This window comes from Adiantum capillus-veneris, chromosome 20 (genome assembly GCF_014529385.1).
Source record: "Adiantum capillus-veneris isolate H3 chromosome 20, ASM1452938v2, whole genome shotgun sequence".
In the NCBI taxonomy this organism is placed as follows: domain Eukaryota; kingdom Viridiplantae; phylum Streptophyta; class Polypodiopsida; order Polypodiales; family Pteridaceae; genus Adiantum; species Adiantum capillus-veneris.
Genome location: NC_140950.1, coordinates 142,249,305 through 142,271,433, shown reverse-complemented (window position 1 = coordinate 142,271,433; position 22,129 = coordinate 142,249,305). Strand labels below are relative to the sequence as shown.

The 22,129-nt window shown below is 47.8% G+C and overlaps 1 protein-coding gene across 1 annotated transcript in view; it reads right to left on the bottom strand.

Moving 5' to 3' along the window:
- LOC147433329 (tricalbin-1-like) overlaps positions 1 to 22,129 on the bottom strand; it is a 194,773-nt gene that overhangs the window by 19,810 nt on the left and 152,834 nt on the right. The gene's annotated exons all lie outside the window — the stretch shown is intronic.

Here is a 22,129-nt window from a genome sequence, read left to right as displayed (position 1 = left end):
ACACCAAAAATCGCCCCCCCAACAAAAAAAGAAAAAAAGAAAAAAAAACGGACGACTCATGTACGGAACGTACGCGTCGTACGGTACGGTACGGAACGTCCCGTACGTCAAACGTGGACAACCCTGGTGGTGACCTGGCCACGATGTCCACTAGACCACCTTCCGTATCCTGCCACGTGTCACAGTCCAGCCCAGAGAGTCCGTCCAGTGTGAACCAGACCAGACCAACTATACTAACTGTATGTCCTGCGAAAGTGACACTATAGCCCTGCTTCACTGTCTCGGTGAGAGAACCACTGAAACTGCTAAAAGACTCAACTTTAATAAGAAATGACTACTGTATTGTCATGGTGGAAAGACCTTCAATCATCATCCCAGAGAAAAAGTAGTCGCTATAACTGCACTCGAAGGATCAGTCTCCGGAGGTGGATCCATCAAATCAATGGTGGAACTTCGTCGTAGGGACTGCTGCGCTGGTAGAGGCTGCTGGGCTCTGTTGTCCATAACCTGGCCGCCTGTGAAAGGAGCCGCCAGCTGCTGCACGGCACAGGGTAACACCTATCCGGAAGTGAACTGAGGACGACGAGTGACACAACCATGATGGTGTGCACCAGCAACACCGTCGCAGCAAGGAACACTTTGCATGTGGGATGATGGCGATGACTGAAACCCTTGAGGGTACTGTGGACTGCAGTACTGAATTGGAGGTTGAGGCTGAGTATATGGTCCCATAAAGTACTGAGAAGCACCTGCAATCTGCAATGGTGGCCCGGATCCAGTCCATCCATACCCCCCGCCAACCTGAGCCTGAGCCTGAGCATGAAAGCTGCACAAAACTGTTGTCTTAAGGCTGCCCAGGTTGCAAAATGGTTCTCTGCAAACTAGCTGTACCATTTGTCTGCTAAGCCATCCAAGGTGGATGGAAAGAGTACCAAATAAGCATCTTCCCTGTTAAGACCTCAATCCCTACAGAGAGATACAAACCTCCTTGCATGGTCATCAACATCTTCTGAAGAGAGTCCTTTGAAGGTAGGAAACTTGATGTTTACCTTCGCCAAAACACTACCCAACGCCTCCATGGCCCCTTGCTGAGCCTGTTGCTCAATAGCTTGCTGTAGCAGAATAGGAGAGAGCTTTAGTGGAGAAGGTGATCTCGAAGATGTGGAACCGGATGGAGGAACGGGTGATGTCGTATGTGGAGGTATGGGTGATGAGGTTGATGGACTTCTACTAGGTACCAAGGGTCATCTTCTGTTGTAGTACTTACGAGGGCTCAATAGTGCGCTTTGACGGTCGACTGACCGCCTTGTATGTGTCATGCATTGACCACCAATCCAACAAAGCTTTGGGCAAGAAAACTTGTAACTGGTTGAAGACAGGTCTAGACTCTACTAGACCCAGGCTGGACCGGGGACGAGGAGAGACTAGACCAGGGACGAGGACTGATTGGACCAGGCTAGAGAGACCAGACCAATTGGACCATGGCGAGAGAGGACCAGACCAATTGGACCAGGGCGAGAGAAGACCAGACCAACAGCCTACACAGTGCAAGGCAAATTAGGCGAAGCTAGATAAACCCAACTAGCTTCAAGATTTGTACCTCACAGAGAGTGAGATTTCAGTTGAGGTCCACCGTGATCGCCAAAATGAGAGCACCTGTTGCGCAGATAGTGTGTCGTGCTCTCTACAGTCGGTGCTCCTCAGTGCAATGGGCTTGACAATCTCACTCAAAACAATGACAATCTCACTCAAAACATACTGAAACAAGAAACAATAGACTACAACTGAGCTCACAGCGACACAACAGTAGCAGACCACAACAAATGACTCGACTATCTCAAAGAACTGATACAGACTCTGGCATGGCAGCACGCTCAGCTCCAACCCAGAACTCTCAAGTACAATGGCGTGTCGAGGCTCAAATGTGCAGGGATAGTGAAGACGTGCTGTGTCTAGACTCTATGCCCCCGACGACGACGCTGGACCAGATGTAAAAAAAGCAGATCATCCATCACCAAACCGCTACTACTCATATGTACAACCATAAAGAGCCACCAACGGCTCATAAATGTCAGCCAACTAAGTCTATCCTGAAACTGAGTGGTGGTGACCTGGCCACGACGTCCACTAGACCACCGTCCGTATCCTGCCAAGTGTTACTGTCAAGCCTAGAGAGTCCATCTAGTGTGAACCAAACTAGACCAACTGTACTAACTGTATGTCCTGTGAGAGTGACTCTATAGCCCTGCTTCACCGTTTCGATGAGAGAACCACCGAAACTGCTAAAAGACTGAACTGTAATAAAAAATGACTATTGTACTGTCATGGTGAAAAGACTGTCAATCATCATCCCAGAGAAAGAGTAGGCGCTATAACTGCACTCGAAGGATCAGTCTCCGGAGGTGGAGCCATCAAATCAATGGTAGAACTTTGCCGTAGGGACTGCTGAGCTGGTAGAGGCTGCTGGGCTCTGCTGTCCATAACCTGGCTACTTGTGAAAGGAGCCGCCAACTGCTGCACGGCACAGGGTAACACGTGTCCAGAAGTGCTGAGGACGACGAGTGACAGAGCCATGGCGGTGTGCACCAACAACACCGTCGCAGCAAGGAACATTATGCATGTGGGACGATGGCGATAACCGAAACCCTTGAGGGTACTGTGGACTGTAGTACTGAATTGGAGGCTAAGGCTGTGTGTATAGTTCCCATAAAGTGTTGAGAAGGATCTGCAGTTTGCAATGGTGGCCCGGGTCCAGTCCATCCAAACCCCCCGCCAACCTGAGCTCGAGCCTGAGCCTGAAAGCTGCACAGAACTGTTGTCTTAAGGTTGCCCAAGTTGCAAAATGGTTCTCTGCAAACTGGCTATACCATTTGTCTGCTAAGCCATCCAAGGTGGATGGAAAGAATATCCAAGAAGCATCTTCCTTGTTAAGACCTCGACCCCTACAGAGAGATACAAACCTCCTTGCATGGTCGTCAGCATCTCCTAAAGAGAGTCCTTTGAAGGTAGGGAACTTGATGTTTACCTTTGCCAAAACACTAGCGAACGCCTCCATGGCCCCTTGCTGAGCCTGTTGCTCAATAGCCTGCTGTAGTAGAATAGGAGAGAGCTTTAGTTGAGAAGGTGATCTGGAGAAGGTGAGCTGGAAGATGTCGAACCGGATGGAGGAATGGGTGATGTCGTATGTGGAGGTATGGGTGATGAGGTTGATGGACTTCTACTAGGTACCAAGGTTCGTCTTCTGTTGTAGTACTTCAGAGGGCTCAGTAGTGCGCTTTGACGGTCGACTGACCGCGTTGTATGTGTCATGCAGTAACCACCAATCCAACAAAGCTTTGGGCAAGAAAACTTGTAACTGGTTGAAGACAGGTCTAGACTCTACTAGACCAAGGCTGGACCGGGGACGAGGAGAGACTAGACCAGGGACGAGGACTGATTGGACCAGGCTAGATAGACCAGACCAATTGGACCATGGCGAGAGAGGACCAGACCAATTGGACCAGGGCGAGAGAAGACCAGACCAACAGCCTACACAGTGCAAGGCAAATTAGGCGAAGCTAGATAAACCCAACTAGCTTCAAGATTTGTACCTCAGAGAGTGAGACTTCAGTTGAGGTCCCACAGTGATCGCCAAAATGAGAGCACCTGTAGCGCACATAGTGTGTCGTCCTCTCTACAGTGGGTGCTCCTCAGTGCAATGTGCGTGACAATCTCACTCAAAACAATGACAATCTCACTCAAAACAGACTGAAACAAGAACAATAGACAACAACTGAGCTCACAGCGACACAACAACATCAGACCACAACAAATGACTCGACTATCTCAAAGAACTGACACAGACTCTGGCATGGCAGCACACTCAGCTCCAACCTAGAACTCTGAAGTACAATGGGGTGTCGAGGCTCAAATGTGCAGGGATAGTGAAGATGTGTTGTGTGTCTAGACTCTATGCCCCCGACGACCACGCTGGACCAAATGTAAAAAAAGCAGATCATCCATCACCAAACCGCTACTACTCATATGTACAACCATAAAGAGCCACCAACGGCTCATAAATGTCAGCCATCTAAGTCTATCCCGAAACTGAGTGGTGGTGACCTGGCCACGATGTCCACTAGACCACCGTCCGTATCCTACCACGTGTCACTGTCCAGCCCAGAGAGTCCGTCCAATGTGAACCAGACCAGACCAACTGTACTAACTGTATGTCCTGTGAAAGTGACACTGTAGCCCTGCTACAGAGCTCAAGCAAAAGATCTCTACAGTGTCGAGCAGAGCAAGGCCATCAAGCAGGGAATCAGGAGGCAGTAAGGAGCTTGGGATCCTGCAAGGGAATCGGCATTTGAAAGCATCGAGCTTGCAGGCAGTGAGAAACGAGCAAGGAATAGAAAATCACTAACTCAGAAAGCTAGCTCAAGCAATATGCAAGATAAGATCCACTTCGGAGTACAACGGAATTGAGCAGGAAGGAATCGAAGCAAATTTAGGAGGCAAGTGCATGGATCAAAGCATTGGGCATGCACGGCGGCACTTCCATGGCTTGCTTCCACCTCCAATACCAGACTTGGGAGCAATCACCTCATTCCACCATGTCCATGTGACGTTGGAGAAGGAAGGGAGTTGGAAAGCCGCGGCGGGGCCGGAGGAAGGAGAAGCAGGAGGGCTTAGAGAAGCTTTGGATCCATCTTGAGATGCCATTGATGATAGATATTAGAGAAATCTCGAAGAGAAGGAAAGAGGGGTAGGCTTCAAGGCTCAAGCCTTCAAGGAATCAAGCCTTCGACTTGGAGAGGAGGGGAGTTGGGGGGGGGGGGGGGGGGGGGGGGGAGACAGAGAGAGAGAGAGAAAGAAGAAAGAAGAAAGAAAGATTTTTAACGTCTATGTCAGGCCGAAATCGGCCTATGAGACAAATCAAATGTACATTGTGTGTATGTCATCCGTCTATCGGAAAGACAAATGAAACAAAATTGATACAAAACTGAGCTGAAAGTAGGTAGTGGAGTATCTGAGGAGGGATGGAGCTCTATCTCTAGGGGTATATGCATGTCTGTATGCTCAAGGTAGTACAATCATGAGAATGCATCAAGCTATCTAGCTCCATCCTGTACTAATGGGGGGGTGTAAGATGTGGTACATGGGTGGGTCTGGTGCCAAGGCTACCCGGATGAAAGCTGTCGGGTCAGCCCTCATCTGAGCCACTCGCTCCTCAGTGGCACGGCGCTCCCGGGCTCGGATCTCCTCGATCTGTCGGTGGTGGGAGCTCGCGCCCCTGTAGCCTGTGACTCGTGGTCGTCGTCTAGCTCGGTTCACCTCCGCCTGTGGGAGTGTCACTCCCCTCTGAGTGTCTGGTGAGGGGGGGGCGGAAATCCTCTGAAAGAAGTCTGTGAGCTGCGACTGTCTCCCCTCTGTCTGTGTAGCTGTGTGTGGCTGTAGTAGTGTGTCCCGATGGCTCTGTATCTCTAGTAAGAAACGTCCGAGCTGTCTCTGATCTCGAGATTCCATGATCTCTCGGAGAGTGGGCTGTCCTCTAAATAGGGCCTCATACCTGCCTCTGATCTCAGTGTATGCTCTGCATCTACATACAAAGTGCTCCTCACTCTCCACCTCCTCTGTGCAGGCTCTGCAGATTCGCTCCCCCCTCGGAACACCAGTATGTCTCCCAATCTCAATCTCTAACCTGTGTGAAGCCACTCTCAGCTGACCAATCGCCACCCGTGAGCTATGTGGCATATATGTGTCCATGTAGCGTGGTCTCTGTATGAACCCCCCAGACAATATGGTGAGAAACTGGTCTCTGTAATCTGACATCCTCGTCCCCAAGCTAGGTGCCGCCCAGACTCTCCTAGTGTATAGCTGCCACAGATCCTGTCTCAATACCAAGTTCCTCTCACTGCGAGAGAGGTGAACATATGGTGAGTGGGGGTCGTACTGGAATGGTGGTAGGCTCTCCATGTCAAGACCGTGTCCCTCAAACCATGCTCTGACCTGTGAGTACCATGCTCTCTCATGTCCACTCTCTGATAGCTGTATAGCTGCCTCAAATGCTCTACGGGTAAGTCTGTCAGGAGGTAGCTCTCTCATCCTCTGGATGAAGCAAACTGTCTGGAATAGTGCCTCTACAACCATAGGTGGTGTGGCGAGCTCGGCTCTAATAATGTCGTGTGGCACTGTCTTCTTGCTGCGGAGCAAGCGTGAGATCATATATACCTGTGGTCTATCAAGTTGTGTCCACTGGTCAGCTGTCAATCCTGGTGCCCATACTGCCGCCGAGTACATCAAGGCCGGGGTGACTAAGGTGTCGAAAAGCCACCCCTTCGTGCGGGGCTCCTGAAAGTGTGCCTGGTGGCACCTCCGCTCTAGCATGGCCAGAGCTGCATATCCTCGGGTGAGCCTGTCAACAGCAGCCTGCCTCATAGTGAAGGGTCCTGGTAGGCTGGTGAATGTGATGCCAAGGTAGACATAGGAGGTGACTACATCAACCTGTCCTCCTGCTGCTGTGAAGGTGGCGGCGCTCCTCACTGCACTAGATGTGTGAAAGATCATAACCTTGGTTTTGCCAAGGTTCACAGTCAACCCCCTGTGTGTGCTGAATTCGTCCAAGGCCTCAAGATGGCGTTGCAAGCCCTCGGGTGACTCTGAAATCAACACAATATCATCAGCATATAACATGATGTGGACCGGAGTACCTGCCAAGTCGCTCCCCTCTCCCCCTGCTCGCAGTATGTAGTCGGAGATCTCGTCGATGTATAGCCCAAAGAGTGTCGGGGAGAGTGGGCATCCTTGCTTAACACCAATGGTGCTAGCAATGGTCTCTGAAAAACCGCCTGGGCAACGAACCCGACCCGTCACCCTCTCATATAGAGCATATATGGCCCAAATCATCTCTGTTGGTACCCCAATGCTGTGAAGGCGCTGGAAGAGTCTCTCGCGTGGGACTGTGTCAAAGGCCTTGCGGAAGTCCACAAAGCAGCAGTAAAGCCTCTTCTTCCGCGCCTTTGCCCCATCAATGAGGCAGCGCAGAACGAAGATGTGGTCAATGGTGGAGAAAGCTCGTCTGAAACCTGCTTGGCCTGGAGCTCGTAAACCCTCTATCTCTGCGTAGCAGCTGAGCTGTGCCTCAAGTACTGCTCCATATAGCTTGGCCATCGTGTGGCCAATCATGATAGTCCTGTAGTTCCCTGGGTCCAGGGTGTCGCCAGATTTGTGGATAGGCACTATGGTGTGCTGTGTCCACTCCTCTGGGAAGCCCTCCCCTATAGCCCGGTTGAAGACATGTGCAATCAACGGGGCTATAGTGGAGGCCGCATAAATGATGTGCTCACTCTGTAATCCAGTATGGTCAGCTGATCGTCTGTGCTGCATGCGGCGTATGGCCCTCTCTACCATCTCTGCTGTAAAGAAGGAGGAGCACGTGGGGCGAGGCTCGTGTGGTTGTGGAATAGGAGGCTGCCCTGGCACTTCATAAAGTCGCTCTGCATAATCATGCCATATCTGTGGATCCTCAATAGCTGTAGTCGGAAGTGGCTCGCGCAGGGTGCGCCATGCCGTCGCGCTATCCATGCTCATGAATAGGCGGTATAGCTCAAGCTCCTGTGCCTCTTCGAATGCTCGCCGCTTTTGGCGTGTCAGCGTCTTCATATGCCGTCTGGCCTCTCTCTCTGTGATCTCTCCTAAGGCTCGCCGTGCATGGAGGCGTTGGTATAGCTCTCTGCACTCATCATCATACCAGCGGTTCTGAGGCATAGCCCGGGGGGGGGGGGAGTGCGTCCTGTGTGAGTGGTGTGTGGAAAAGAGCTAATAGCTGAAGTGTGGAGAACGGAAGAGATATGTGATGTGAGAACTGAGAGTGGTGTGGATGGGTGGAGGAGACATAGGCCATGTTCGACCTTGGCCGAGTAAATAGAGGCTAACTCATGTGTGAAATGGATGGTGGTGTGTGGAGTGCGTGTTGTGGAGCTGTGTGTGATGGTATCTCCGGTGATGGAGAAAGAGAGGTATGTGTGGTCGGCTCCGATGGGTATGGGTGGAATGGTGAAGGATGTGATAAGGTGTGTAGCCTCCCTGGGTCCCAGAATATAGTCGACTGTACTCCCCCCTCCTTCTGCAACTCCATGTGGCATACAAGTCAGGCCCCCTGAGGTGGGCCACTGGACCATCCCGTTATAAATAACGAGACGGTGCTGGGAGCCAAGTCGAAGTAGATGTCGTCCGTAAGCTGTGACTGGAGCTCTGTCTGCTGTGTCTCTCATAGTAGCCTCCTCATCTAGAGTGTGTAGTGTCTCTGGGTCCTCATGGTCATATGTCTCACACTGCTCACTGCGTGTACGAGCATTGAAGTCTCCCATAAGGAAGACTTCACCCAGTGTGGAGTACTCCATAATCTCCTCCGTGAGGCATGCGTACGGTGACTCCTGCTCAATAGGGGCGAATCTGGAGCCTGTGGGAGCAAAATAGCAAAGGGCAATGTAGACGATCCTGTCTCGTGAGAGCTCGAGGCGAATCCACATGTAGCGGGCCTGTGGGTCCCGGGCAACAATCTGTAGTCTGCTGTGAAGCCCCTGTCTAAAGAGTATGGCCACTCCTCCTGAGCCGCGAGTGGTGTGCTGGCGCATACATCCTCGATGTAGAGACTCCCACTGAAATCCATGTATCCGTGGTAACCCTCTCTCCGGGCTCTCGTGTGTCTCTGTAAGTAGAATGATGTCTCGACCTCTCATCACCTCCTCAAGTCTCTCTGGGTGTGTCCATAAGTCTCCATTGCAATTCCAAACCGTGACATGAATCTCCTCGTGTGTCCCACAGGCCGCGAGTCCCTATGCGATGGTCTTGCCATCAATGATAACCCTACCATCCCGATATACTGCCTTCTTCCCTTCTTTGCGGGCTTGGTGGACTCGAGGCATGCACGCGCGACGGTGATCTTGTTGCATCTTTGTGAGGTCATCATCTAGATAAATCGGTGGGCCGTCGATCCCTCTCAAGATGACCCGCTTTCGGAGGAAGGAAGTTCGAGACTCCTCGGAGGCGAATTGGAGGATGAGAGCTCTTTTCTTTGGATCTTTGCCGGCTCTCCAAACTTTGGAGAAAGGGATCTCTTCTTCCTTGTATCCCACTTTCTTGCATAAAGCTTTCCCATCGCTTTCGGGTGTAGACCCTTCTTCTTCTTTGATGCCGGTCACTCGCACATTGAGACGGCGAGCTTGTCGCATCTTCTCCTCTTCGATGGTTGTGTGTACGATGAGTACTTCATCTTTTTGGGCTTCCTCTCTTGCTACCTTCTTGATGTTCTTTTTGACTACTTCGACCCATCCTTCTTTGGTGGCCTCTAATTTGTCCTCAATGCTTGCGGTGAGGGCTTTGGTGATCTCCTCCTTGAGGGCTTCCTTAGCCTCCCCTTTAATCTCTCCTTCCTCGGGGGTGAGGGATGTGAGGGAAGCATGAAGGAGATCGATTTGTGCCTTCATCTCTTCTTGCTCTTTCCTCCATCTCTCCCTCTCCTTCTCGTTCTCCCGTTCCCTTCTCTCCTTCTCCTCTTTGAGATTTTGGATTTCCGCTCTCATGTCCTCCTTCTCTTCGTTCCATAGCTTGATGAAGTTGGCTTTCTCCTCCTTCCATATTTCTCTCTCCATCCGCCATTCCTTCATGTCCTCCAATTGTGCAAGCCTCTTATTCGTGAGCATGAAGGACGTTGTCTTCTTTGTCGGTGTCGGCGTCTTGATCATGGGGGAAGACATGGTTGGCTTCGTAGCTACCCTCTCTTCATATTGTGAAGAAGAGGGGAAGAGAACACTCAGCTTGTGTGTATGCAGGGGGCAGCGGGCAGGGGATGGGGATGGGGTGTGTGTTTTCACTTGACGTGCAGGGAGCAGCGCAGCGCGCAGGAGGGAGCAGCACACAGGGGTAGCGTGCAGGGGTGGGGCAGCGCGCAGAGGAGGCAGCGCGCAGGAGGGAGCCACGCGCAGGGAGCAGCGCGCAGAGAGAGAGAGAGAGAGAGAGAGAGAGAGAGAGAGAGAGAGAGAGGAGGAGGAGGAGACTCGAGAGACTCAAGGGGGGAGGACAACTTGGCTCTTGCGAAGTTGCAAGGCTTGGGCAATGGGAAGTTGCCTTGAGGCTTGGGTAAGAGCCTTGAGGTGGGTATGAGCCACTTGAGCCTTGGGTGCTCTTAAATAGAACCCCCCCCCCCCCCCCCCCCCCCCCCCCAAAAAAAGGAAACGCCTTATGAGCGTTTGAAATTTGAATTTCAAATTTTAAAACTCCTACCGTTGCCCACGCGTCCCCTGCCTGCGTCCCATCCGGATGTGTCACTGGGGAAGTGCGTCCCAGGACGCATCCAGCCCCCTGTCATGGACGTCCCCCCGTCCCGAAATTGCGTCCCGTCCCCCATCCCGGTGTCCCCCGCCTCGTCTCCGAAGATAAGAACTGCGTCCCCCCGTCCCTTGTTTCTATGCTTTTGGCGGCTATTCGACTGGTGCATTTCTGTCCGGCGGCGGAAATCGGCATCCACCTCCTAGTCTACACCGATACGTAGTTTTACAAGAGGGCTTTTGAGCCCACATATACCCAATTTCTTCAGGTTTTTAGACAAGCACATGTACAACACCTTTATAGACACTGTTGGCAGTCATTTCGGCACCAGTTTCTCTGTCGATGGTCATGCGTTGACAGATGAATGCTTTCTTGAGCACACACACTGCTATTGAGCTCTTTTGAGAGCAGATATCCCCGCAAGGATTTGTTTACTGCATGCAGCAATTTTTTGGTGCTTGTTTGTGCGCGATTTTTGTGTGGAGCCATTTTTTGGCAGTTTTCCAGGTCGTTTCTCAGACTCGGAGCGGAAGAGCCCTTGTGAGACTGTGGCTACTCTTGAGTTTGCTTAGCCTTTGGAGGGTAGTTTGCATGAGGTTTTCTTGAGCTGGGGTGTTCTCAAATGTTTAGACACTTTCGGTGATACAAGTTGTTGAAGTATCCCTCTTTCAGTATTCTCGCCACCATAGGCTATGTATCTGAACGGACACTTTAGCTTTTGACACCGAGTTGGCAGTCACATGACAGTTTGTTTGAGCATTTTACGTAATTCTTATGCCCATTGGTTGCTTTTGTCAATTAATGTGTTGATTTTGTCCTGTCGGGTTTCAAATTTTTCTCCCCGTACAGAGGTGATTCTGCCGGATTTTTCCTGCGAGTCGACCATATGCGTTCTTGGCACATTTGACTGCTTACAACCAGTGATGTTAGGTGCAGTGGAATGAATATTTGCGCTTTGCTCAAGATGAGTGCTCCGAATTGTGCTCAAGGTTCCTTTTGTTCTTATGGAAGGTAGAGCCTTCCATTCTTAATGAGAGAGTGCTATGATCACAAACAAAGTGAATGGACACTGTGCGTGCAAGTCTATGAGACTGAGAGATAGACATAGAAGAGAGATACGACACCAGAGACGTTGTAAAACCCTCCTCCAAAGGCCCCACTCTCGTCGGCGAGAGTGGTCTACTATTGATTGCACAAACTGGTACAATGCTGATGCAAGTGACTGATGCAAGTTTATGCTATGTCGACGATGACGACGGGTATGGCGACACCGACCTAAGGGCTGAAATCTGCAATCTTTTATCTGCTGTCAAAAACGCTATGGGCTGAAATCTGTTGTTGCCAAAAACGCTGATTCTGCTCGTCTTTAGGGCTGAAAATCTGCACTTCCTTAGGGCTGAAACTATAGGTTCTTAAGGGCTGAATGGTCCTTTCGGGCTAAATCTGCAGTTGCTTCATGGCTGAAAAACGCCAGCTACAGTGGAGGGCGATCTGGGTCGAATAACGCTAGGGCCTCAAATCCAAAACGCTAGGTATCTGTGAGTTTGTGGGCGATAATCCTCCTGATGGAAAACCCTAGGCTGATGCTGATCTAGGGCGCTGATGCTTGATGATGCAAAACACTAGGTGCTGAGTCTTGCTTGGAGGGGAGAACCGCCAAGGTCTTGCTTGAGAAGTTGCCTGCTGAGCTTGGCTCATGTTGCCTCTTCTGCCATTTAGTGCTAGTCTAGGTTTGCTTATATACAAACTTACTCAATTTGCCCTACCTACTTTATAACAAAAGTCATTTAAAAATAATAAGTGAAAAATGTCAAAAATAGGTAAAATAGACTAAATGCACTAGAAAATTTCCCTGAAGGATTCTGATGGATTCTGATGGGAATGCTTATGATCATGTTGTGTGCAACTAGAGGATATGCATCTACACTAAGTGACTGGGCATACACGGTCTACGAATAGACTCACAAAAGTACCAGATCACTTCTAATCTAGACTAACTGGACTGACTAAACCCTGGTCGTGTTGTAGCTTGTCTACGGACACATAGGGTTGGATGTGTCACGTGACATCCCGGTACTGGTATAGAACTGTATGGCGTTAAGGAAGATCACCAATAGCATCCGGAATTCTCGAAGGGACTCTTCGCCGGCCCACTCTGATGTGTGGGTCGTGCGGTAGTTGAACTTCATAAAGGTCTACAACGCTTGCTTCTTTGGGCCGTGCCGAAAGCGACACAAAGTCTTCTGAGGCTCCTTCGATGCTTCAACTTTGTTGAGTGTCATGCTTCTTTCTTCTTCAAGAATCTCCATGGCTGAAAATTCTTGAAACCATTTCCAACTCAAAATCTTGAACATACCCATTCCATGTAAAGTGAATGGAAAAAATCTTGTTTCCTCTAAAGACTGTGTATGCAATGTAGATGAACATAGAGACAGAGTGACAAACCGTTCATCAAATAGATGCAAACAATGAGATCGAATCTTTTTCTTTTGATCTAGAGCAATCAACTGTGGCAAGTCACAACGGAAATGCGCATGCTTGGTGCTTATACTTTCACGTGCTCGTTCTACGAATGTGTCATGCCAAGGAAGAGACATGGAATGTGACTTCCTTGAATGCATACTTTTCAGCTTTTCCTGAAAAATCTCCATACATTCGTGCTCATTCATGAGTGAAACGTGCTCAACGTACAATATGTCATGCCTAGGAAAAGGGATCACATAAAGACGCTGACTAAAATACAGGAAACGATCACGAATGAAACACTCGAACAATGCCTGTGTATCAAACATGAGAACACATAATACTTCCTGTGAGGGTTCTTTGGACCTAGGCTCGAAAGCCAAGATCGATTCTTCCTGAAGGGGTGCTTTGGACCTAGGCTCGAGAGCCAAGATCAAATCTTTGTGATTGATCGATGATGAGGGAGTTCCAGAAGAGGCATGGACAGGTAAACCGGTGAATTATGCATTTCTCAAAGTGTTTGGGTGTGAGGCTTTCATGCACATAGATAGAAGCCTAAGATCAAAGCTAGATGCAAAGTCCAAAAAGTGTTTCTTCATTGGCTATGGAGAAGGAGACTTTGGATATCGCCTATGTAATCCTGAAGATGGTAAAATCTTAAGGAGTAGGGATGTAATTTTTAACGAACAAAATATGTACAAAGATTACTTGGAAAGAAAACAAACAAAAGAAACAGGTGATGAGTACATGGAGCTTGAGGACGGTGAAGACTCAAGGACTGCAAACGGTGACAATGTGCAACAACGTCAACCAAATGAGGAGCCTCAACCTATTCCCCGAAGATCTACAAGAGCAAGTAGACCTCCATAAAGGTTTGTTCCTTCCTTCAACCATCTCTTGATCTCAGATTCTGGAGAGCCGGAATCGTACGATCTGCAACGAGGTTAGCTTCGCTAGAAAAAGAATCATATAACTTATCATCCTTGTGAACAATCACGTCATCTTCATACAAATCATAATGCTTGTCATTGTCATCCAAATCATCATGCTCATCATTATCATTCAAATCATCATGCTTATGATTGTCATTCAAATCATCATGCTCATAATTATCATTCAAATCATCAAGCTTCTCATCATGCAAATCATGTGTGTCTTGCTTTGGAGAAGAAGAGACTCAGAGAGTCTCCTGTTCCCGAATCTCTTGCACCTGTGCCTGAACTTGAGAAAAGAGTCACAAGAACTCTTTCATGTGTTGGTCGCTCTTGTCTTTGACGGCGGCTGCCATTCTTTCTTGGTGTTTGCGCTCCATTTCTGCTTTTCTTTCTGCGTGTCTGCGTTCCATTTCTGCATGTCTTGCTTCGCGTTCTAGCTTCCTTTCCATAAACATCTGGTCTAAAGGAGTTAGTGCAATCCTTGACGTAGATGAGGAAGGGTCAGAAAAACCTCCTGGTGGGGAAAATCCTTCTTCGCCTCTCTCATGCTCATCACCTCCAAGCGAAGTTTCCATTCTGCTTCGAGTGATGACCATTCTGAAGTCGTGGGTTCTTGTGAGTTCTTAAGTTCACGAGGAACTTGGGTTCTTGAGGGTCTTGGGGTCTTGGGTTCTTGAGGGTCTTGAGGTTCTTGAGGTTCTTGAGGCTTTCTTTCGCTTGCAAACCGTGTTTGAGAAGGATCTTCTCTTCACCCGAGTTCTACTCCTTTCCGCGGGCGCACCCTTGGCGGCCTTGCGCTCACACCAAGGTTTCTTTTTCCCACCTCACGTCGAATGGCCGGCCGCTAAGTGCACGGTCCGCTCTCAATGCGTGAAAAGAGACACAAGGGGAGGCTGGACAAGCCCTTCTTTCTTGGGATTCCTGTCACTCTTCAAAAACACGATTAGGAATCGACACGCCCAAGCGAACTTGGGTTCGTGCAACCGCAACAAGCAAAAAAAAAAATCTTGTGGTTCTTTCCTTGAGTGATACAGAACACTGCCAAAGCTCTGATACCAATGTTAGGTGCAGTGGAATGAATGTTTGCGCTTTGCTTAAGATGAGTGCTCTGAACTGTGCTCAAGGTTCCTTTTGTTCTTATGGAAGGTAGAGCCTTCCGTTCTTAATGAGAGAGTGCTATGATCACAAACAAAGTGAATGGACACTGTGCGTGCTAGTGTATGAGACTGAGAGATAGAGAGAGAAGAGAGATACGACACCAGAGACGTTGTAAAACCCTCCTCCAAAGGCCCCACTCTCGTCGGCGAGAGTGGTCTACTATTGATTGCACAAACTGGTACAATGATGATGCAAGTGACTGATGCAAGTTTATGCTACGTCGACGATGACGACGGGGATGGCGACACCAACCTAAGGGCTGAAATCTGCAATCTTTTATCTGCTGTCAAAAACGCTATGGGCTGAAATCTGTTGTTGCCGAAAACGCTATGGAAAATGCTGATTCTGCTGGTCTTTAGGGCTGAAAATCTGCACTTCCTTAGGGCTGAAACTGCAGGTTCTTAAGGGCTGAAACTGATAGTCCTTTCGGGCTAAATCTGTGGTTGCTTCATGGCTGAAAAACACCAGCTACAGTGGAGGGCGATCTAGGTTGAAAACGCTACGACTGCAAATCCAAAACGCTAGGTATCTATGAGTTTGTGGGCGATAATCCTCCTGATGGAAAACACCAAGTTGATGCTGATCTAGGGCGTTGATGCTTGATGATGGAAAACGCTAGGTGCTGAGTCTTGCTTGGAGGGGAGAACCGCCAAGGTCTTGCTTGAGAAGTTGCCTGCTAAGCTTGGCTCCTGTTGCCTCTTCTGCCATTTAGTGCTAGTTTAGGTTTACTTAAATACAAACTTCCTCAATTTGCCCTACCTACTTTCCAACAAAAGTCAGTTAAAAATAATAAGTGAAAAATGTCAAAAATAGGTAAAATAGGCTAAATGCACTAGAAAATTCCCATGAAGGATTCTGATGGATTCTGGTGGGAATGCTTATGATCATGCTATGTGCAACCAGAGGATATGCATCTACCCTAAGTGACTGGGCATGCACGGTCTACGAATAGACTCACAAAAGTGCCTGATCGCTTCTAATCTAGACTGACTGGACTGACTGAACCCTGGTCGTGTTGTAGCTTGTCCACGGACACAAAGGGTTGGATGTGTCACGTGCCAAGTGATTTTGCCGCAATTCTGCCGCATTTTGTCTTGAGTTTCTACTGTTTTAGGGGAAACTTTGTCGAAATTCTCCGAGCAATTTCGCCATAAATCTTTGGTCACATCATTCTCTTGAGTTATGGCTGCTAGTAGTGCTTCGGAAAGGGAAGACTACTACATAAAGAAGGTTCATGGCACAAGCTTTACGATTTGGAGCAACGTATGCTTGATGTCTTGGTCAAGAAGGACTTGGCAGTGCCATTGAAAAAGCAGAGAGAATGCTTACACAAATGATTAGTGGGAGAGTTGGATACTCGTATTGTTGCAACGATTAGATTACATCTAGGCAAAACCATATTCTTCACAATTATGGACAAGACTACAGTATGAGAGCTTTGGACACGCTATGTGCAGTTTGAGGTGGAAATAGTGCTTCCAACAAAGTTTTCTTGATGAAGAAACTTATGCATTTGAATATGAAAGAAGGTAGCAATGTTAGTGCACACTTGAACGAGTTCAATAGCACATTTTCTCAGCTGACATCAAAAGGACTAAATTTTGATGATGAAATGAAGGCCATTTTCTTGTTGTGCTCTTTGCCTTCTTCTTGGGATACATTCAATACTGCGATTAGTAAGTGTGCACCAAGCGGTAAACTGAAGTTCAGTGATGTACTAGTGCATTGCTCACTGAGGAGATTAGACGTCTATCTCCCGATAGTGGTGGGCATGGAGATACATATATGGCAAGTGGCCATAATCCCCATAGGCAAAGAGGTAGACATAGTCATAGCCGCGGTCGTTCACAAGATCGTAAGGATCACCAGAATCGTAGCAAGGGTCGAAGCCATGACTTGAGAACTGTAGAATGCTATCATTGCGGTAAGAAAGGCCATTTAAAGAAATATTTCCGTGTTTTACAGCGTGAAAAGGGCATAGCTATTGTGAGGTTTGACGCTCCAAAGAGCAATCTAAAGATAGAGGAGATCAATGTGGTTGAATCTCCACCTCCAGAAGTTGTTCTTGACGTGTAGCAGCTGTCAGATGTGCTTGTTTTTATTTCTGATTTGAGTCCAGATGCGTTATTGGCTCTTGATGAGTGTTATGCAAAAAAGTGGATCATTGATTCAGGTGCATTTGAGACATCATACCTGTATGATGTCTTTTGTGGCAAAATGAAGTGGCTTTTATCCCAAAGACTCTTTATCACTCAAGCAACTCACAACAACTTTCAAAACTCAATTTCAACACTTTTTGTGCAAGTTATGGTCAATTCAAGGACAACCTTGCCCATTTTATGTCTTTTGGCACGTTTTAGCCCAAATGTGCTCCAAATGCAATGAAATTCTGGCTAGGGACTTCTTTTATGCTTTAGGACACTAAGGAGGTTTCACTTATGTTTCTTTCCAAGGTGCTGCTTAATGTGTACAACAAGAATATGTGCTCACAAAAAAAAAATGGATGTAAAAAATGCACAAAATCACTACTTTTTCACCTTTACCTTCTTGGATTTGCAAGAATCTTCTTAAATTCAAAGATATATGTCCAAATGAGATGAAATTACGCAAACAGCATTAAATCATTTTTTCCAAACCTCTTGTGTGGTCAGAAGTGCAATGGATGCGGAGCGTGTGTGTGCGAGTGCAAGTGCAGAGTGTAGTGCAGTAGGACTCAAGGTCTAGTGGAGCTCTCAGTCGATAACTATCCACAGCTCCTTATTCTTTTATGTTATGTAAATGAATAAGGTTAGTAAATGGGCGGCGCCTAGCCAATATGGCCTGCAACCTTACAATCTCTCACTTGAAGGCCATAGTAGCCAAAGTGGCCTATGTTAGTACAAACCTGTACAAATGTGAAGCATCATAAGGCTTCACCCTACGCCCATCATCTCAATACAATGTGCGAACTGCTCTATGGCTAAGCTCTTCGTAAGAGCATCTGTTGGGTTGTCATCTGTGTGAACTTTGGCTAACTCAATGTGTTTGCTAGCCAAAATATCCCGTATCACATGATACATGACCTCGATGTGTTCCGACTTGGAATGAAACACGAGGTTCTTTGCTAACACAATCGCACTCTAGCTGTCACAAAGTAACACTGGAGTCTGGTATATACCAACCACTAGACGAGATAACCATACAGCTTCCTTGCTAGCACTTGAAACTGCAACATACTCGGTCTTAGTGGTGACAGATGAAGTGTAATCTTGAAGACATGATCTCAAAGAGACTGCTACTCCAGCAAACAAGAAAACGTAGCCAGATGTGGATCTCCTAGTGTCCACACAACCCGCATAATCCTAATCAGTGTATCCAACTATGGATGCATCCCTGATCCCAAAGCGTAAGCACTTGCTGACTGAACCCTTGATGTATCTCAAGATATGTTTCACTGCTTCCCACTGCTTTTTGCCCGGATCTTCCATATACCTGTTGACCACTCCCATTGCAAATGCAGTCGCATGTTCGCGTGCTAACCATGGAGAGTATGGTTAGCACGTGAACTGTCGAAGAATATGGCACCTTTTCCATCTCTGCCTTTTCAGCATCCAATTTGGGGCAATCATTCTTGCTAAGTTTTACATATGTAGCCATTGGGGTACTCAATGTTTTCCCCCCTTGCATGTTAAAACATTGCAAGACCTTGTGAATATACTCTTCCTGTGATAGTTCACATATTCCACTTTGACGATCTCCCTTGATACGTATACCAAGAAAATGATGTGCATCACCCAAATCCTTCATGGCAAACTGCTTGCTTAAGGCATCCCTGAGAAGTGCAATCTCATCTTTTGGACTTCTCGGCTATAAGCAAAGCATCCACGTACAAGATGAGAATGATGAGGGAATCAACTTAACATCTCCCATATCGCATATGTCAACCTGATAGGAATTGATTGAACCATGCATAGCATTATATGTGGAGAACCATTTCCTATGGGGAGTAACATGAAAGTAGGTTAGTGCTTACGAGCCACCGCATTCCAACAAGGAAAAGGGCTGAAAACTGAAAATGCTGGGCTGATTTGCTGATCTAAACAGTTGCTCACCGTGAAGGACCAAAACACCAAGGCTGATCTGCAGATGCAAAACGCTAGGGCTGAATTTTAGCGCTCGCTAAATATGACACAAAACACTGGCTGATCTGCTCCCTTTATAGGGCAAAATACTGCTTATGAACTTTTTAGGGCTCAGGTAGGGCAAACTTGGAACACAAAGTTTTAAAGATAAATCATTTGAGATGATTTATTAATAAACTTGTCCAAGCAAAGTTTTTGGGTGAAACTGACACACATCTGCTCACCCGGGAATCTGATTGATGCGGGGAATGGCTCGTTGGGTTTTTCTAGCCTAAAACTACATGTACATCATGCCAGATGCCCGCCGTAGTGTAACAACATCTATCAAAACCCTTGTACAAACCATTTATGCAAGAGGGCTCCAAAACTGGAAAACCTAACCTAATGGCCTCGTTAGCATATGCAAGTCTTGTGAACATGCACACAAAATTGTCAATACTAATCCTCCTAGGATTCTAGACACTCCTATCTAGAGATAGGCACAGAATTGGCTCTGGAGGTCGATGAAGCATGTCCATGTGGCACACAGAGCCATGTGCACGTAACATACCGCCTCCTTTCATACCAAAAAAAAAAAATAGAGAGAGAGAGAGAGAGAGAGAGAGAGAGAGAGAGAGAGAGAGAGTCTCTCCATGTTGATAACAAAATGCTCATACAAGTGACCAAGGGTGGGGGCCGGCATGGAACTCACATGCCTAGGTGGATAGACCTTGCTCTTGTTATCTGCTCCAACACACTAGACCGCTGTCTCGGTCTCAACATGGCCTACTACCCTAGCCAGCTTTGAATCTAGGCTCTAGTAAACCTTTTCTTGGCAAGAGACCTGATCTGGAGGGAGAACATGGATCAGAGCAACACATGGTGTGGGTGCCGTCTGGAGATCATGGATCTCCTCCTCTCCACTTTCTTCACCAAGTGTGTGGTATGGCCGGTCAAAAATGCTAGGGAGGCTGCTCCAAAAGCGCCAGGAGCTTGCCTCCTCTATCCACTAGCCACCCTAGGGCTGCCCACTAGGGGCGCCCTACATAGAATCAAGGGGAACCCGGAGCCGCAGGCTAGGGCTGGGGAATGGCCGTTCCCGGAAGGAGACAGGACGGAATGCTAGTGGACGGACGGAGAGATGTCTGACTGGGTAACAGGGGACAACATTCAGAACGGAGGGCTATTTGGAATGATGGCAGTACGGTCGAAATGAAAGCGGTTGTTGGCAGGACGGCCAACAACCGCTTTCATTTTGAAAAAACGGCTATTTTTTTGTGACAATTCAAGCACCTTTTGGGGCTATTTTCACCATCGCTTTGGGCAAATGTTAGGGCCACTTTTAGAGGCCCCCATAGCCTACAAAGGAAGGCTTCAAGCTTGGCCTTCTCAAACTTCAAGTTCCCTCTCTACTCTCATTCCCTGCGAGTTCCTGACCTGAACCCTGTTCTCCGTTCCCGTTCCCCATACCATGTTTCTATGGCGCCCTACATAATAAATCATGTGCACTCACTCTCTCCCCAAGTGACCCCTGTCCACTCATAAATACCTTGAGGGTGCTGGTCGGCCAGATATCAGCATGTCCCCCCAATCTCATAATAAGGAAAATGGTGGGAAAAGTACACCAAGAGCCCATAGGGCTCTCATGAAAACACATGCAAGGTTAGGAAAAATACTCCCAGCCTGCAAGCACCTAATGGCCATGGACAAAGCCAAAAACCCCAAGCTAACATGGCTAAACATATCCCGACATGAGAAAACTACCTCACTCAGGCCGAGCAAAGCCACAAAACAACCCTCACTCTCTACTCCATGTCCCTGGGAGATACTCAGATCGATTGAACGCATCCAGAGAGATGCCATAACTCTAACAAGAGCATTCTTGAAGAGGAGCAATCGGAGATAGTTGATGAAGCCAATGTTATGGAGCCAGAGCAGATCCTCTTGCATCAAATCTAGCACGGTGCAAAGAAACAAGCAAAACAATACTTCTGAAATTCAAGGATCGAGGATCACATGAAACTGCTTGGGTGCATGAGAAATAATTTGTTGACAATTCAAATTTGTTAGCATCATACAAGGAGGCCATGTAGCTCGGTATCCGTACCTCACCTTAAGCAAGAGGGGATGCTATGTACACATGGCTGTGTGCCACATGGACATGCTACATCAACTTCCAGAGAGATTCATGTACATAGCAGTGTCTTACAGCCTAGGGGATTCAGTACTGGCAATTTTGTAAGCTTGTTCACAAGACCTGCATACGCAGACGAGTCCATTAGATTAGGTTTACCAATTTTGGAACCCTCCTGCATAAATCGTTTCTACACACATTTTGATGGATGTTATTACACTTGGTTGGCATCTAGCAAGACCACCATCTAGATTAGTTCTAGGGGAACGCTTTGGTTTAAATCCCAGGTCAAATGCATCACCAATTTGTGAGATACATTAAGAACAGTGCCAAAAACCCTATGTGTGCATATTGCACTTACTAGATGGCAGATGGCCACCAGATCTCGACACCACTAATCCCCTATAAATAGACCAACTACCCTCTCTCATATTTATGGCACCCTGCATTCCCAACTCTCCCTGGAGTTTGTGACAACGATTGTTCTTCTCCTCTATCGTTTTCTTGGCTGGTCACTCCCTCTCCAGTAGCATTTTTGGCCAGCTTTTAGAAACCTGATCTGCAGCCTATCGGAGGTTCCCGGCAGCCCTTCCCCTCTTATCCCTTACAGCCCCATTTCTCCTTGGAGAGAAGCTCCTGCTGCCCATCATCAGCTCCATCCTCCGCTTTTTGGATGAAGATAAAGTCACTGATCCATGCAAAAAAGCTTGCTCAATAGCCTCGAGTACATAGATGCATTTTCAGCCCTGCATCAACAACGGATTTGCTGCATTTTTTGCGCTGCAGGTCCGCGTTTTTGCAGCCAGCATTCAGCCCTTGAATCCTTTCACGTCAAGTGTGCAAGTCAGCCCCAGATCAAGCCAAATTCCATTGATGCATCAAAAGTAAATTCATCAAATCCACAACACTTTGTTCAATAAGTCAGTAGTCAAAGAAAAGGAAAGGGTGGGGAGCAAAAAGATATATGTGGGGTTTCCATGGGCTGGGACGGAGAAGACATTGCCCCTGAATTGAATGACGATTTTATAGTA